This window comes from Lygodium microphyllum, chromosome 30 (assembly GCF_053477565.2).
Source record: "Lygodium microphyllum isolate KBCC chromosome 30, Lygodium_microphyllum_v1.1.10, whole genome shotgun sequence".
NCBI lineage: Eukaryota > Viridiplantae > Streptophyta > Polypodiopsida > Schizaeales > Lygodiaceae > Lygodium > Lygodium microphyllum.
In genome coordinates this window covers 75,858,310-75,873,278 of record NC_141164.1, presented here as the reverse complement: position 1 = coordinate 75,873,278, position 14,969 = coordinate 75,858,310, and positions in this window count along the sequence as shown.

Genomic DNA, 14,969 nt, shown 5'->3' with positions numbered 1-14,969 from the left:
TCGGAGTTTGTGTACCCCACAACTCCAATATCATGGCTGCCATAGCAAATACACATATATGTTGTGTCTTTCAGGTATCTCATGATACCCTTCACAGCATCCCAATGTTTCTTGCGAGGTGTAGCCATATAACATGCCACAACACCAACTGCAAAGGTAATATCTGGATGAGTGGCTATCATGGCATACATCAAACTATCCACAATCGATGCATAAGGGATCTTGGCCATCTTGGCCCTCTGCTCATTTGTCTGCAGACAATTGGCATGTGAAACCTTCATATAAGAAGGTAATGGATAGCCAATAGGCTTCATGTCCTGCATGCGGAAACGCTCAAGGACTTTATGAACGTATTCCCTCTGTGAGAGGTAGACTAGTCCCTGATACCTGTCGCGCTTAATGTGCATACCAAGAATATGAGAGGCATGTCCCAAATCCTTCACCTCAAAGCTCTTCTTCAGCTAAGATTTAAGAGCATCAAGCTCATCATAAGCTTTCCCATCTATCAACATATCATCCACATAAAGTACCGAAATAAGCAATGAGCCATCACGGGCTTTCTTCATGTAAAGACATGGATCCATAGCACTCCTGTTGTAGCCCTGTGACTGCATAAAGACATCAAACTTATGATACCACTCCCTAGGTTCCTACTTCAATCCATAAAGACTTTTCTTCAACTTGCACACTAGGTGCTCCTTGCCAGGTTCTGCAAAGCCCTTAGGCTACTCCATGTAAATCTCAACATCCAAATCCCCATGCAAGAATGCAGTCTTGACATCCATCTGATACATGTCCAAGTCAAGCTGTGCGACTAAGGCCAAAACTAAGCATAGGGTGGTCATCTTGACCACAGGAGAAAGGACTTCATCAAAGTCAACTCCATGCTCTTGTTTAAAACCCTTGGCAACAAGTATTGCCTTATAAGCCGGCTTGGGGTGTCTAGGGGTACTTTTCAACTTGTACACCCATTTGCATGGCAGAGTCTTCTTTCCATCAGGCAAGGAAACCAAATCCCAAGTCATATTCTTATGCAAGGTGTCCATCTCAAACTACATAGCCCTCTCCCAGGAGTGACTGTCACCCCTGCGCATAGCCTCATCATAGGTGAGAGGCTCTCCTACATAGGTAACCAAGACATAATCCATCGAGGGCTCAAATCTATTAGGTGGACGTCTATCTCTAGTAAACTGTCTTGCTGCAGGCTCTGCCTCATGTCTAACACCTTGGCCATGTGTACCAACTGTTGAGATATCGAGCTCCACTCGTGATACGCCAGGGTGACCGTTGTGTATTTATGTCACTGACTTGTCAGTTGCAGACGCGGTTGGTACACCGCCCCTGAATAATAGCTACATGATAGCTATCCTTATCTACTCTAGTTCATGGATCAGTTAGTATGCCACCTTAGTTAGTTGAGTTTGGTTTGAGACCCATATAGAGGGTTCTTCTATTTCTTTGTACTAGAGTTCTTTTGGCTTACACAACTAAGAAGAGGAAAACTGTTTTCAGCCTCCACCCTTGTGCGTCTTCCCCCATTGTGCAAGCAAGAAAGCTTCAAGCGAGACTCCTTCCTTCTCTCCCACAATCTTGACATGGTATCAGAGCCTTGTTCGTGGTAAGGAGCTCAAGAAAGCAAGCCAAGCTCACGGTGTTCTGGTAAGAGGAGCAGTGTTGCTTTCATTTTCTATTTTGGGAGCAGATCTCTGCAGGTAGCACAGCCAGAAAGTGCAGGAGTGCATTGTCTCAGGTTGAGACGCCCTTCGCGGTGAAGCAAGAGGGCAGTATATACTGCGGGAAAGGGCTTTAGGCCTTGGCGACCTTGTTTTTTTGATTTGAGGCCATTTCGGGGCCTGTTTCGCAGACAGAAGTTTTCTGCACGCACTCAGGAAAAGGCTCAGTTTTATGCTGTGCAGCCACTGTTCTACAGGTCGGTGAAAAGTTACTGTAGAAATTGCATCGTATGCTTGTGCACAGAGACATTGGGAGTTTCAGAATCATCCTTGGTTCTTGTTTATGCAAAATCGTCACTAGGAAGTGACTGTGTGGTCAAATACCACTTTCGCCAGTTTTGCAGATTTGCCCTTGTGAGGGTGAAGCTGTGTTTTTTTGCAGTGACAGAATTTCTTGCAGTATTCTGTAATGGCGTCTGATTCTCTTTCACAGATTGTCACTGAAAAGCTTGACAAGAACAACTTCCAGGCATGGAAGTTTAGAATGACGAATTTCCTTATGGGAAAAGAATATTGGGAATTTGTTGCAGGAAATGAAGAAGAACCAGTTCTTCCTGATGTTCCCAATCAACAGCAAATGCAGGCATTCAAAGCATGGCATGAGAGAGCCAGGAAAGTTATGTACTGGCTGTCTATCAGCATTTCAGACTCTATGATTGTGCATATTTAGGATGCAAGTACGCCAAAGGAGGCATGGGATACTCTGTCAAAGATGTATAGCACAAATACGCAAGCCAGGAAAATGCAGCTCAAGCAAGAGTTGCACAATGTGCAAAGAGAAAATATGAGCATCAATGACTACCACATGAAGGTGAAGAAGATTGCAGATGCACTTGCTTCCATTGGGTCGCCAGTGGAAGATGATGATTTAGTTTCTGTGACCTTGAATGGTCTAGGAAAGGATTATGCGCAGTTTCGGACATCCATTTCCGTCCGTGAAAGATTTCCTGATTTTGAGGAGTTGATTGCTCTTCTAATTTCTGAGGAGCAGAGAAATGGTGGTGCATCTTCTTCAGGAGGAACTTCAAAAGAAGCTGTCTTCTACTCAAATGCTGGAAGAGGTAGAGGCAGAGGTAGAGGAGGCCGATTTGGAGGCCGTGGTAGAAATCAGAATATGCAGCAAACTCAAGAAAACCAGTCCTATGGAGGAGGATGTGGTAACTCTAGAGGCAGGGGGAGCCAAAGAGGTCGTGGTGGATGGCAAAGAGGTCAAAATGCAAACAGTAATGTTGAATGCTACTACTGTGGTAAAATGGGTCATATGGCTAAAGACTGCTATAAAAAGCAGAATGACATCATGAATGGAAAACTGCAACAAGGGAATTATGCATCTTCTAGCAGACAGGGTGATGACAGAAATGAGCATTTGTTCATGGTGCAGCACATGAACAATTCTGTGACAAGTGCAGAAGAAAGCAATGATGTATGGTATGTTGACTCAGGTGCATCAAACCACATGACAGGTCATGCAGAATGGATGGAGGATGCAAGGAAAATGGAAAAACCAGGATTTGTGGAGACTGGTGATGATACTGCACATCCTATTGTGCAGATTGGAAAAATTCCCTTGTCTATGCAGGATGGGAAAAAGAAATACCTGTCCGATGTATTTCATGTCCCGAATATCACCAAGAATCTGGTTTCTGTTGGTCAAATGGTTGAGCAGGGCTTGCAGGTCAGATTTAATCCTCATGGATGCTTTGTTGAGGATATGAAAAATAAAGGTCGCTTGATAGCAAAAGGAAAGAAGAAGGGCAGAATGTTTACATTGGATGCAGACATGTCTGAATTGAGTGCAGCAATGTTTGCACATGGGACCGGTGTAGTTGCAGATATTGATATCTGGCATAAACGCATTGGTCATGTTAATGTACAGCGACTTAAATCAATGCAGGCCCAAAATATTGTTGCAGGATTGCCTAAATTCAAGGTTGCAGAAATGCATAAGGTATGTGAAGCCTGTCAGTTTGGAAAACAGGCAAGGAAACCATTTCCTAGACATGTTCAAGAGAGTAAGAAGCCATTGGAATTAATCCACTCTGATGTGTGGACTACTAAAGCTGCATCTCTTGGAGGCTGTCATTATTTTGTCAGTTTTATTGATGACTATAGCAGAAAAGTTTGGGTGTATTTTATGAAAAAGAAAAGTGAAGTTTTTGGGCATTTCAAAACTCTTAAAGCTATGGTTGAAAAAGAAACAGGTCTGCAAGTAAAATGCCTAAGGTCAGATGGAGGGGGAGAGTACCTCTCAAATGAGTTTGCAAGGTTCCTGCAGGAGCATGGCATAAAGCAGCAATATTCATGCAGTCATACCCCACAGCAAAATGGAATTGCAGAAAGAAAAAACAGACATATTGGAGAGGTGTCTCGTGCCATGCTCAATGAAAAAGACTTGCCAGATTTTTATTGGGCTGAAGCAGTTGCTACAGCAGTCTACATAATGAACAGGACTCCCACTGCAGCAATACATGGGATGACTCCAGAGGAGAGGTATACTGGTAGGAAACCAGATATTTCTCATTTGAAAATTTTTGGTTGCATTGCCTATGTACATGTGCCAGATGAGTTGAGATCCAAGTTGGATCCAAAAGCTGAGAAGTGCATCTTTATTGGTTACTCTCTGCAGCAAAAAGGGTATAGATGCTATAACCCTTCTACTCGTAAGTTTACAGTGAGCAGAGATGTTGTTTTTGATGAGATGAGTAGCTGGTATAAACCAGTAAATGTGATTGATGATGTAGATGCACAAAATGGTAATGCTGCACAGAATTCACAGCAGCAGTCACAAAATATTAGTGGACCTGGAGCGTCCTCTAGCAGTGGTTCACATTCTTCGCCATGGACAGGCAGATTGAGATCAGGAGAATCTTCTCAAAGCAATACAGATAGTGGTATGCAGGTATCACGAAAAGGAAAAGAGAAGGTTGATCAGCCCATGTTTGATGTGAATGCAGGTCACTCGTATGTGGATGGTGAATCAAGTGGCTCAGAACACAGCATTGATGATGAGTTGGGTATTCCTTCTATTGTTACACCTGGAGTAAGGAAGACCAGGGATGTTTTGAGAGCACCTGGGAGTGAACCTACTTTGCGCAGGCAGGTCTACGAGAGCTAGGTATCCTGTGGATAGGCTGAAATATGATGGATTTACAGCCATTCACTATGCATATATGGTCAAAGTGATACAGGAACCAGAACCCACTTCTTTTGAGCAAGCCATGGGAAAAGAAAAATGGGAGAAAGCCATGGATGAAGAAATGGATGCCTTGGAAGCAAATGCTACATGGGAATTGGTACCTTTGCCTAAAGGTAAAAATGCAATTGGCTGTAAGTGGGTTTATAAGGTGAAGCACAATGCAGATGGTTCTGTGAACAGATACAAGGCAAGATTAGTAGTCAAGGGGTATGCACAAACATATGGCATTGACTATGAAGAAACATTCAATCCAGTTGCAAGGATGGCACCTGTAAGAGCAGTCATTGCTATGGCTGCATCAAAGGGATGGTCTTTACATCAGATGGATGTAAAGAATCCCTTCTTGCATGGTGATTTGCAAGAAGAGGTCTATATGGAGCAGCCACCAGGTTATGTGCATGCTGTTCATCCTGAGTTTGTTTGCAGGTTGAAGAAAGCCTTGTATGGCTTGAAGCAAGCACCTAGAGCATGGTCTGACAAGATAGGACAGTATCTTGTCACTATTGGCTTTCAGATTTCCAAGGCAGATTTCTCACTTTATGTGAGAAAAACAGAGAAAGGTATTATGCTACTTGTCATTTATGTTGATGATTTGATTATGACAGGTGACAGTGATGAAGATATCCTTCATGTGAAAATGCTATTGAAGCAGAAGTTTGAGATGAAGGATTTGGGAGAGCTGCGTTATTTCTTGGGCATTGAGGTGATTAGATCACCAAGTGGGATACAGCTCTTGCAGAGGCAGTATGGATTGGACATGCTGTCCAAATATGGGATGACAGGCTGTAAGCCTATTTCAGTTCCTTTGGAGCAGAATGTGAAGCTGAGCGCAGATGCAGGTGAGCTTCTGGAAGACCCTACTATGTACAGACGCATAGTAGGAAGTTTGATTTATATGACTATTACCAGGCCAGATTTGAGCTATGCTGTTGGATTGGTAAGTCAGTTTATGCAGGCTCCAAGGAAACCACATTTGGATGCGGCTAGACGCATACTCAGGTATGTGAAGTCCACATTGCAGTATGGACTATTTTATGAGACTGGGGTTCAGATACAGTTGCATGGATACACTGATGCTGATTGGGCTGGTAGTATTTCTGATAGACGATCTACCAGTGGATATGTGTTCTCTTTTGGGAGTGCTGCAGTCACTTGGAGCAGCAAGAAACAGCCTACAGTTGCCTTGTCGAGCACAGAGGCTGAGTACAGGGGTGCAGCAATGGTTGCATGTGAGGTAGCTTGGTTGCATAAGCTACTTTATGATATGCATCAGTCTACAGATGGGCCAGTTGTCATTTATTGTGACAACATGAGTAGTATACACTTGGCAAATAACCCAGTCTATCATGCTAGAACAAAGCACATTGAGGTGCATTATCAGTATGTGCGAGAGAGGGTTTTACTAGGTCTTATTGATCTAGTTTATGTCAGCACAGAGGATCAGGTAGCTGACATATTCACGAAGGCATTGGGCGCAGAGAAGCTGCGCAAGTTCAGAGACCTGCTTGGTGTGCAGGAATTGGGATTGAGCTCGAGGGGGAGTGTTGAGATATCGAGCTCCACTCGTGATACGCCAGGGTGACCGTTGTGTATTTATGTCACCGACTTGTCAGTTGCAGACGCGGTTGGTACACCGCCCCTGAATAATAGCTACATGATAGCTATCCTTATCTACTCTAGTTCGTGGCTCAGTTAGTATGCCACCTTAGTTAGTTGAGTTTGGTTTGAGACCCATATAGAGGGTTCTTCTATTTCTTTGTACTAGAGTTCTTTCGGCTTACACAACTAAGAAGAGGAAAACTGTTTTCAGCCTCCACCCTTGTGCGTCTTCCCCCATTGTGCAAGCAAGAAAGCTTCAAGCGAGACTCCTTCCTTCTCTCCCACAATCTTGACACCAACTACTACTGTAGATTGTCCAATTGGCTGTGCACGAACACATGGCTCCTCCTGGAATAAAACCCTACGTATCTCTACGACCTTCTCAGGCTGCCTATGCATCTTGTCTTCATGGAAGATTACATCATGGCTACAGATGACTTTCCACACCTACGGATCCTAGAGGTGATAACCCACTTTACCTGCATCTCCATAGCCAAGGAAAATGCATTTGACACTCTTAGAATCCAACTTACTATGCTTGTCCTTGGGCACATAGAAAAATGCCTCATATCCAAAGACATATAGATGCGCATAAGATGAAGGTTTCCAAGTCCATATCTCCTCTGCAACCTGGAAATCAAAACCAGTGGAAGGTCGTCTATTTATGATATGCACAGCTCTATTGACTGCCTCAACCCAAAATCTCTATGGTAGGCCTGCATGGATAAGCATATTGCGTACACACTTGTGGATGGTTCTATTCATCCGCTTAGTCAAACCATTCTGAGGTGGGGTAACACTTAATATCCCTCTTGTCACATAGCTTCTCAAAGACACGTGACACATATTCTCCCCCATTGTCAGTCCTAAGGCATTTCAGCCTATGCCCAATTTGGTTCTCAACCAATGCAAGCCATCTCTAAAACACAACCAAGACATCTAACTTAAGCTTAGTGGGGTAATCCCAGACTTTATGTGAAAAATTATCAATGAACGTCACAAAATACTTTGCACCACCCATAGACTAATAGGGCATGGGTCCACAAACATCCGAATGTACTAATGCTAAGGACTCACTCATGCATGTCCTACCAGACTTCTTATGCATATTCCTAGTCTGTGTGCCATAAAGATAATGGTCACATGAATCAAAACATGCATAGTCAAGGGGCGGTAAGTACTGCAAACCAGAAAACACTTTCATTCCCTTAAAGGACATATTGCCCAAACGGGCATGCCAAAGAGATACGTGTGGGATGGAACTAACTGACAAAAAATGGTCAATAGAGGACCCATCAACTACAAGAGGATAGAGGCTGCCTGCCTTGGCACCTCTAGTAAGCACAAGTCTGCCAACCACGAGTGATCTTCCAGGCAGAATCCCCAAATGAAACATGAAATCCAGCATTATCAACCTTCCCCTCAAACATAAGACTGCGTGTAAGCACAAGTACATGACGTACATCCTGTAACAGAAAAGCAGTGCCATTAGAGAACTGCAGCCATACATCTTCAATGCCAACAATAGCAAATGACCTATCATCACCCAAGCGAATTGAACGAGAGACAGTGTGGTAGGAATGGAACCACTCACAGCATGGTGTAACATGAAATGAAGCACCAGAATCCAAAAGCCAGCACTGCGCTTACATAGAGTGAACCTTGATCAATGGTGTAGCATCACAAGAACTAGCTGCAAGTATCTACTCCCCATTGGAGTCATCAGTCTGCAGGACATTTATCTCCTTGATTTTCACATTGGATTTCATAGGCATAATGTTGAGATCAAAGGACTTTTCCTATACTTTGTCTTTCTCCTGCTCTTTGCGCTTCTCATTGCGTAACTCATGACACTGTGTGCGTATGTGACCCTTCTTGCCACAATGATGATGCGATAAATGAGAGGCATCCAAGTTCTTACGATCGATCTCTTCCTGCAAAAGAGCACTCTTTACATTAGGTAATTTCAAAATAGTAGCAGGAGCACATAAGGTAGTGCGGAATACATCCCATGACTCACTCAAAGTCCCAAGAAAAAACAATGGAGTAACCTCATCATTAAAAGTAATGCTCTGCAAAGTCAATTTCTTGAGAATAGTATGGAACTAGCTCAAATGAGTAGACATTGTCATATTCTCCTTCATGCACAGGTCCATAAGTTGCTTCAGTCAATACATCTGACTTGTTGGACTTTTCTTGTCATAGAGGTTCTTAATTTTATCCCAAAGCTGCCAAGCACTCTATGCTTCCTCAACCACATTGTAATGCACTAGTTTAGTGATAGACAAGATGAGGGTGGACTTGCATAACTCATCAAGCTCATCCCATTCGTCATGAGTCATAGTTTCAGGTTTCTTTCCATGCATCCTTAGTGGCTTTATCTATGATTTTTGCACCAATACCTGCTAAACTTGGCTCTTCCAATAGGCATAATTCGTACCATCAAGGTTAGTGATGTTGAAGATAGCACTTTTAGTGGATGAAGAAGCCATACTGCAGTCCAAAATGGTGCAAAGAGTTCAAAATATCACTGAAACCAAGGCAAAATTACCATGAACTGATAGCTAATGATGTTGCCTACTAAGTATCATCAAAAGTACATAAAATCAGGATGGTTCAACATGAAAATTTCATGTTAGTCCATGCATAACTGCTTGCTATAATAAATTACAGCTAGGTACAATGAGAGAAAACTATAGGCAAAATGAATGCACCAAGTCAACCCTGATTGTCAAATCATAACCAACATCAAGCAGGCATAAATTAGCAAGTGATAGTCATAAGGACATCGAGAAAACACCCAAGCATGTCAAAAGAATCTGTCAATAAGCCGACACACCCCCTGTGTAATAGGGCAAAGTGTACACAATACTAGCAAGACTTGACACAAAGAGGTGTATGCTCAAGGAGTGCAAAGCCCAAATCAGCCCAAGTACATCTATGAGGAGCACCGCATATCAACCATGCAACATCCAAGTGAAGATCCCAGTCTCACGTATTCAAATGCTCAAGTAGCATAAACTGCCTACTCAATGTCTGCCAAGCATATCAAGATGCTCCCACTGGCACAAAAGCTGTAAATATCAAGCAAAGAAGCTCAACAAGGGCATATGATAGCACCAGTGCCAGAAGATCCAAGATCAAGCATCAATAAGACCTCATGAGCATATAGGCCATGTAGCATCCGTACATAGCATTCATAGACATCAAGTACATCCAAACTGTCACTCTCGCAAGCCGAGAATTAGCCAAAGTAAGCTCTGGGCAATCAAATGTCAAGCCAAAGCAAGGCTCAGTAGCATCCAACTCCAAACAATGTAATTGGCATGTAGTAGTGGCATAGGCCAAGCATGTCAAGACCGGTCAGACATAAGCAAAGTGCATGCCATATTTACATCAGAGATGAAGATCCAAATTCTATGCAAAGAAATCTCAAGCTCAACCAATTATTCAAGAGCAAATCCAAGCTCTATGTCGATCCTCGAGAGTCACTACATTAATGTATACATCCAAGACATAGCCCAAATGCAATAGGCATATCCAAACATAAGAAAAAGAGCTTCAGCCTGAATATTCCAGCACCAAATAAACATCCAAAACTAAGCAAACTGTGGCTCAATCCAAGCTCAAAACCATAGACAAATCATAGGCATACTTTCCCATATGTATAGGCACCAACCATGCATAATCGGGCATCAAATGACTATGTAGCATGAGCATAAAGTGTAATGATAGAGGGCTGCCCTATTTTGGGCTACCTCTGGACTATGTAAAATAGTCAATGATTGAGTAAATTCAGCCCCAAAAGCATCTCACATCATAGGTATACATTCCCCTGGCATTCGGGGCGCATTCGAGACCAACCGAGCAACCAATGTCAATGCCAACCAAGCATAAACATAAAATGCTAATGTAACACTATTAGTGGTTGCCTGTGGACTATGGAAAATAGTCCTAGACTAAGGTAAATCAGTCCACAAATCAATGCCAATGATAACCACCAATGTCGAGCATCAAGGGGGTGTTCCCAAGTGCCAAATGAAGTGTTTTCAAGCTGCCAATGAGTGCCAAGGGAGGGTTGAAGTAAAAAATAAATTTTTTTGTAGGTCTTCAAGATAGCCCAAACTGATCTAGGACCTATGGAAGGGCTGGGCAAGGTCAAGACAAGGTTGGGGGAGTAGTCAAGAACCCCCATGAGCTCACTCTTGAAGAGCAAAGTCACCAGTAGAGAGTAGGCATCACGAGAAGCAAGTGGACATGGTTGCTCTACTTCACAAAACCTATGGACTGAAGTAAAATAACAAAAGAGAGCTCCAATACCTCTAAAGGAATTCCCTAAGGGCGCCCAAATGGGATGGATAGGTGCTCGAGAAGCCGGGGAGTGATGGGAGCTCGAGAGAGTTTGCTATGGCTACTGGGAAGGAGACCCAATGAGTGTAGGTAATCGATAGGAAGATAAAGGAGTCACGAACCAAGTCAGAATGCTCAAGAAAACATACTCTAATACCAATTGAAATGTGAGAAGGATCGAAGCTTGCTTGGAAGAGCTATGGTGGGAGAGCAAGAGCAAGAAAGAGAGAGAGACCAAATCGGAACTCCAATAGTCACAATGTGTGACTGGGCCTTCCTTTATTCAAACTACCACTAAGAGAATAAAGAATAAAGTGATGGTGACATACACCCGCCACCTGGAGTGTGCAGTGGCGGGTATTGTCAGTGTAGTAATACATGGGCAACTAGGCAGAGGCGCCTTTATCCCCAACAAATAATCCTCTTAAGCCCTATGAAATTGGTTGGAGCCACTAGTTCGTGCCATAAAAGACATGGTTCAATCCCATCACCATAAATTGTAAAATCCATAACCTTTTCAATAGGATGTGGTAAAATCATTTTTATACCACACTCACCACTTACACATGCAGATAAACTTCCCATCCTCGATTGTAAAGACACTCCCCAATCAAGATGATTTATTCAACGGAACTGATGACAAAGCCAAGGGACATTTGTATATCCCAGCCCCCTATTAGTGGGTACCATGACTCTTTCATGTTTTAATGTTGAATTTGTTCCTATTTGCAAAGCAGTGATCATTGCAGCCTGCATAGCTAATTGATCCATCAATTGTGATTGTACTTGTTCCACTTCTCTTATAATATTTTCTTGGTGAAATTCTCAGTTTGGAACACAATATTTTCTAAATGATTCATCTCCTCATCGTAATATAACTATAAGGATTGAGCCAGCTCTTTGTCCTTTAATGCTTCACGCTCTTAGTAGCTTTATCTATTTGTAGTTGAGTGATTTTATTCAACAATGGTTGAATGAGATCACTGTCGTCTACAACCTCATCTTTATTATATAAAATTTCATCCTCTAGCACATCCACTAAACAAGACACAATTCTTTGGGGTATCTCAACTACTTGATGATGATGACTAAATTCATTTCTCCATTTTTTTGTCCCAATCAATCATTGTAGCAAAACATGAAACAACTTCACCATTCAAAGGATCGTCGTTATTTTCTTTACAAGAGAAGGACTGGAAAGACCTGCAATTCCTACTACTATGAGATTCTCAGATTCTCTCTCTCCAACAATGGAAGTAAAGTCATTGAATGGATAAAGGTAATTGCTCAAACCCAAATGGAATCTCATCCATCTGCATAAGAGTAAAGGTATCATGAGAATCCTTTGTTATCATTTCATTTGTCTCCAATACTATTATAAGCTCTTCAGTATTTGGCCCACCACTTGTCTCCTCTATTTCATCTCTGAATTCTTCTTCTTTTATCACAACTTGGGAATTAAACCCAAAGAAGAATTCTTGAAATTTATCATGCTCTTGCATTTCATTAACAGTTGACCTTGTATGCTCCCTCAATAAGCTTCTAGTAAAAATATGAGAAACTTCCCATTCATCTTTCATTTTTTCCTTGTCCAACCACTAAAACTTCCAGTAAATCAAATAAAGCACTATCGAAAGAAGTAGTCAACCAATTGGCTATAACACTATCACTATCGTCTTCCAAAGAGTAGTGCATAGAATATTCCCCCATTCCTAAAGGTTTTGCAACATTCTTTTGGTGCACCATATTGACTATTGTCTTGTCCCCATATAATGAGGCTCGATGATGCAAATCCCTATATAACCAGGCATAATTTTACTCAGTCTTCGAACTCTCATGTAATTCCTCCTCAGTTATAGAGGCATTAGATCTATTCGTATCTGTGCTTTCCTCCATTGGTTCATGCAAAAACTCTCTTGCTACAACTCTCTTGCACCCGATCATGCTTGGGTCCTATCATGATAATACATTTGTGCCAGCTTTGGTCGCATTGATACTGCAATAGCCAAGGTCTACCCAAAAAAATTAGATAAGAAGTAGCTCCTTGAATAGGTCACATGACCAAGAAATTAATGCTAAAATCTAACCCCGCAATCACGATCAAAATTTGACGTAAGAGACCTAAAGGTGTCACTTTTTGTTGATCGGCTAAACGTAGAACAATACTTGTAATCTCATTCTCATCATTTGACCCTAATTTAAGCATCATTTCCTCTTTCATTAAATTGACTGCTACTCCACCATCTAGCTGAGCCCCAAATATCATGTGCTTCATCACTTCCATGTCTTGGCAAAATAGATTCGAGATAGGAGAGCATAAGAGAAGATGGCTAAGTCGAGGATCGAGATAAAGGGAACTGGGCTCTCTCTCTCTCTCTCTCTCTCTCTCTCTCTCTCTCTCTCTCTCTCTCTCTCTCTCTCTCTCTCTCTCTCTCTCTCTCTCTCTCTCTCTCTCTCTCTCTCTCTCTCTCTCTCTCTCTCTCTCTCTCTCTCTCTCTCTCTCTCTCTCTCTCTCTCTCTCTCTCTCTCTCTCTCTCTCTCTCTCTCTCTCTCTCTCAAGCTCTCTCAAGCAATCTCTTGGAGGGGTATCCTTCTCTCCACCTCTCTCTTGCAGCCTCTCGAGGTCTCCTTGTGCTCCCTTGTGCCTTCCCATGCCTCATATTTACAGTGAATTAGAGAAGAAGGGTTGTGGCTAAGAAGAGGAGCTCTTTGCGAAGGGGATCTTGGAAAAATCAGTGATCTGATGCTCAAATCATAAATATGATGGTTCCATTGGCTTCGAAAGGGGCGTAAAACCCCAAGACACTTGTTTAGAAATCTTTCTAATCACTCCTTCTTTCTCTCCTTGTTCGAAGTGCTATCTACTCCCTATAGACTGCGATCGTGGCTCACGCGATTTTACCAGTCTCTCTCTTTATTTTTTTCTTTTTATAAAATCTCCAAAACTAACTAAAACATCACGGTCTTTAGTTAGTAATCTTACTAACTTATTAATTGACTAACTAACTTTTGAACTAACCAACTAATTTTTAATTACGTGGAGATATTATAGAGTAGATAATCTCACACACTATATACTAAGGGATTTCATATTTGGTTTCTAGCCTTGAATTTATTGTTTAGCTCTTGACTAACCCTATCTCTTTTCATATAAACAACATATTATTTATAGTCAGGTTCCTAGTTTGTGTGGTGTAAACGCCCCGAACAATGTAGTATGCTTAAGAATTATGATATTCACTTGTTTTCGAGATTTAATATAAAAGAGAATGAACACTTGAAGCTAAAAAAATGAAAATTACTCACCAAATTACAGCCATGAAAATGTAAAAGTAATGGAGACAAGATTGAGGGTTGAAGATGGGCAATTCCCCCCCCCCCCCCCCCCCGAAGGAATGTATTTCTGCTCAACCCAAGTCCCTTAGGGAAGAGCTCAGTTACAATCAACCTGAGAGTGAGAAGAAGTAATTCTCACTCTCACAAGATCATGCAAAGATGTACAAACGCACATGCATTATCTATTATGCAATGATAAGAACTGATTTCTTTACAGTATGAGAGACGAAAAAGGGAAAATCAGCCTTCTCCATCGTTGAACAGTAGTACATGGATAGGGCTTGCTTCTTGTTGCTAAAATAGAAGAAAGAGCTTGAGAAGAAGGTGCTGTAATGAATTTACAGGCTTGCTGTCCTGTAAAACAACAGTGATAGAAGAGGGAATATGGAAGAATTTGATAATGGAGAAGTGGGGGATGATGATGGGGATGGATGGGCCCAGTTTCTGGCTATCTGTGGGTGCTGTACATGAGTTTACAGCAAAGAAAAATGATGCTGAATGAAGAAAAACGAGCTCTTATTTATAGGAGAGGGAAGAGCTAGTATAAAAGGGGAAAGTGGAGTAGCACAAGACAAGTGTCCAGCCACATGTCATGAGATGTGACAAGTGGTGGGACACTTGAAAACTTGTGTGACAAGTGTCTTGACACTTGTCTCTTCTCTATGGCCTTCCTTTTTGGGTTGAATATTGTCAAGAATAGAAACAACCAAATTTAGTAAGCACAGTCAGAGTACAGAACTTACTATTTTTAGAAT